Raw genomic sequence first — 4,540 nt, forward strand, 5'->3', positions numbered from 1 at the left:
GAAAATAAAACTAACACAAATGACCCCTTATAAAACCTACATATCCTATATATGTATACAAATATAAAAATGGCGTGTACAACACCCGAAACAAACAATCATAAAAATTCCTAAATGATCCATAGTATTTTCTAGAATTATATAAATGCCATTAATTTAACGGATATGGATGTCCAACGTATTTTCAAGGTTGCATCCAGGCCCGATCCATTCTCCGTTGGATTTCAAAAATTTCATCCGCATCCAACCCATTAACGAACGGTCCAGACATCCATCCGCAAATAAACGGTTGGTCCCGGCTAAATCCGCGGATTACGGACTAAATGCTCACCCTTAATAGAAACCATTAAATAAAAGTCTATGCATGCTTTTATTTTTCTTTCTTATGAAGAGAAAGGTTAAATTTGTTAAATGCACGGTTAACATTGGGAAAGGCCAGAGGGTAGTTAAGACATTTTTTCTATGCACGCCACCAGACTCAGCCTCCTCTCTTTCTTTGGCGGCATCAATTTCCAACTCTTGTCTTTCTCCCTCGTCTATTTTCTTGTTCACTCCAGCTTCCTAAATTTAGCCAGTGGAGGATATCATTAACGCATGGAAAAAACTTAATTTGTTTAACTATTGGAGTATAGTTGTATAAAAGTCTTTGCTCTACTCATATTCTTGGAAACTCTCTTTCAATTACTAAATTATAGTTTCCAAGTAGTTGTAATACTTGTTGAAATTAGTTGTATTTTCGGATCCTTTATGTTTGGTTGAGATTTTGAATTTTTAACCTTTTTTTTAATTTCTTTATTTTAATACTTTTTCGACTCGGTCCGGAGTAAATCGGAATCGGAGACTGGTGAAGATAAGAGACTGAAATCGTTTTGGGTTTATGGGTAGGTTTCGAGTTTACCAGACCGCGATTTCATCGTCTTCCCAACCTGAAATCAGAAGTCTGTTTTTTTTACTTTTGATAAACTCTGATTTAGTTGAAATCATTAATCATAAAAATAGACTAATGGGTTAACTGGGTGCTAATTAGTTCCCTTTTCTTAAGAAACTGGGCATGAATTTCTCTGGGATGTAGAAACCCGACCCAGAAATCAATCGTCTTCACCCGATGTATTGGAACTTCTCAGTTTCAGTTTTGGCTCTGTATTTTGATTTGTAATCGGTTACGATTGGATTGGTTTAACGTAGTTCTCAAAAAACATTAAACTGCTAATTTGTTCGTTTGATTGTTGTTGATTGAAATTGTTGAAAAATTTCTTTAATTGTCTCCAAATATAACTCAATCTGGTGAATGAAAATTTCAATTTTATTTTCTTTGCACATTTATTGTGACCGACATGAATGAGTCTTTTTCATCACATACGGACTCCCTTTGGTCATCCAATAGGGCTGATTTATGAAAAAAGTCATCTTGAAATTAGAGATCCGCTTATCTAATGGGACAACTAAAATTTAAAACTCCGCTTATATGTGTGGCGGAGGGAGTAGATAATTTTAAGAGAATTGTGATAAAGTACCCTTTTTTCGGAAACCCAAAAAAAAAACCCTCGTTATTTTAAAAATTGTTAAAGTAGCCTCACGTTAGTTTTTCAATTTAGTGTTAGTTAAGAGTAATTTACTTTACATATTTGCCCTTTACTTATTGTCACATTTATTTTTTACATCATTTTTCAGATTCGTCGAGTCCGGTGCAGGATCGTTACACCGCTTTCAGGTTCGTTACATCATTTCCCAAAATCATTTCTAGTTTTTTGGGGTTTTTGGTTGGTGGAAAATCGACCTTTTACAACATTTTTAAGGTTCGTCGAGCCCGGTTCAGGATCGTCGGATCATTTACTCTCCCACTAAGGAGATGTAGTCCAGCGGTAAATAGGACTTTCTATTGGAAATATAACTGCTACCTAGCACTTAACTGGATGGAATTTTCCTTTTGAATAAAACAGGGTACTTTAACAAATTTTAAAAAAGTAGGGGCATTTTTTTAGTGTAAAGTGAAATATATGGGTGCTTTATAAAAAAACCCTAATTCTAATTTACTTAGAAATAACACAATTACTTTTGTTTTACCTTCCTAGTTTGAGGCCTAGGCATATTATTTGAAGCCTACCACTACAAAACAAAAAAAATATTTTGAAGTAAAATGGAAAACCCTTTATCCAACTATTTTACTCAATGGATAAAGTACTTTTGATTAATTAGTGTTAATTTGGGCGATTAACTGATTTTTAATCAAGTTAACCCTGAAATCAACTATTGTTAATTCATCATCAAAACTTGAAAAAGAATTATTTTTGTTTTGAAAAAACTTAATGGAAAATCAGTTGATGTTAGTGCAATTGTAGACTGATTCTAGGTAGATTTTTTTTAATTGACGAAGCAAACCGATTACAGGTAACAGAGTTTATAAATGTCCACATAACCCGATTATAACATATATACTTTCAGAAACAAAATATCCATTACATAATTTAGAAAATTAGAGCATTACAAATATAACACAATTCACTATGCGAATTCTTGAATCTCGCACATCAATACATCGTTAATGAACCTCCATAACAACCGTCATTCATCTCTGATTAATCTGTGAACGGGATCAGTAGGGCCGCGAGGAACATTATTAGCGGGTCGGGCACGTGGTACCCTTTCTTCTTCTTTGGACCATCATTCTTACCATCTGCCTTACCTTGTTGTTGAACTTGTTCTTGAACTTCTCCTCCTTTTTCGTCAACTTCCTTCCCACTTTTTTCTTCATCAACTTCCTTTCCTCTTTCTCCTTCATCAATTTCACTGCCATTTTTTTCTTCATCAACTTGTTTGTCACCACTTCGTTCTTCTTTACTTTCTTCTTCACTAGGTGTATCAGAATCATATTCATCTTCTAGTGGAACCTGGTCATTAATGTGGACCCTTTGGGCTTACCGGTCAAGCCCCTTCGTGGGAAGCAACCAAATTTGTACCTTCCTTTCGACGAGGTTCGGAACTATGAGGAGAAGGAAACTCATGTTTCTTATTATATTTATTTTGGCTTGCTTTAGCTTTCCCTTGTTGTCCTTGGAGAGAATGGGGATAAATGATAAACAATAACAATAAAATTCAAAGTATATTTGATAGTTCCAGGTATAGAATCGGTTACACTATATATACATATATAAATGACGATTCATAACATTCCACAATACGAACCGGTTTATATAAATGTTCATGTAATCCGATCCTAACAAAAAAAAAATATACTCAAAAATTGGGCATTTTGGCCACCAAGAAACGGTTTATGTGGACATTTAAATAAACCTATCATGGGCTTCACAATTAACATATGAAAGCCAACATAATCGGTTTATGTGAACACTGATGTAATCTGATTCTAAAAGAAAAAAAAAACTTATAGCAAAACGGTTATCCGTACCATACCAGAATCTGGCTGTGTGAGAATAAATATGTACCATTCAATGTTCTCGTACCAGAAAAAACATCCAGGAAAATCGGTCTTTTTGGGCATGAAAAACAACCATTTCTAAATGAAAATTGGGGGTAAACTAGTAGTATTGATATTTAATAGAGGGTAAATTGGTAGTTTCAGCAAATTCAGACACCATTGTCCTTCTTTATTGGGTAGATAAAGAAATCTATATGACTCAAATAATACGCCTAGGCCTCGGACTAGGAAGGTTATTTTAAAACTTTCTGTTTGCTAAATCGATAAGGAATAAAAAAAAATTATCTTACGCGTTTTATTTTACACCTCCCTTATGTGTGAGGAATACAAACACAAAATCTGTTAGGAATATCTTTTTCTCCATTTAACCGAATTTCCTTCTCTATTTCAAAAACGAAGAATCATATTATTTCTTAACTGATTATAGATGTTGTTCTCCATATGTCAAGAATATGTCATCCACTATCGGCTCAGTCGACTGTGCAGAACCGTACGATATAAAAATTTGTACAAACTTACGATTTTGCATATCTTCATGAGCTTCAGTCGATAAAAATAACATTTGAACTCACCAGTCGGATACATGAATATTAGCAACATTATTCCTCATTTAATTTTTCATTTGACTTATAGTATTTTTCCATCACTATAGAATAAAAATTATGGTTTTCAGTCTGTCAAATGTAGTTCTTGTCTGACAAGAACGATGGGCATCCATAGTCTTGAGCTTGCACGGCCTGTATATTATTATTTATTTATTTTTGTACAAGCCACCAAGACTAAGTTAACAAATTTACCCTCAAGGATGCCTTGCGGACTGCACTGTCTTGCCAAGGACCTCAAATAATAAATAGTTTTTACTTGTATCCACAAAAAAATTTCATTGTTCATTTTTTGCATGCCTAATATCAAAATTATTTTTTTTCATCTAATTCCCAGGTATCCATATTTGCAAATGGATCTACTGTTTTAAGAAATAGTAGTAAATGAGAAAAGAAATAGAATTAAGTTGAATTATATCGATTAAAACTGATATCCTAGAAAACAAACATTGAAATGTGGGAGAAAATTAAAACGAAGAGAAAGTTAACACCATACCATTTC

This window comes from Papaver somniferum, chromosome 1, assembly GCF_003573695.1.
Source record: "Papaver somniferum cultivar HN1 chromosome 1, ASM357369v1, whole genome shotgun sequence".
NCBI lineage: Eukaryota > Viridiplantae > Streptophyta > Magnoliopsida > Ranunculales > Papaveraceae > Papaver > Papaver somniferum.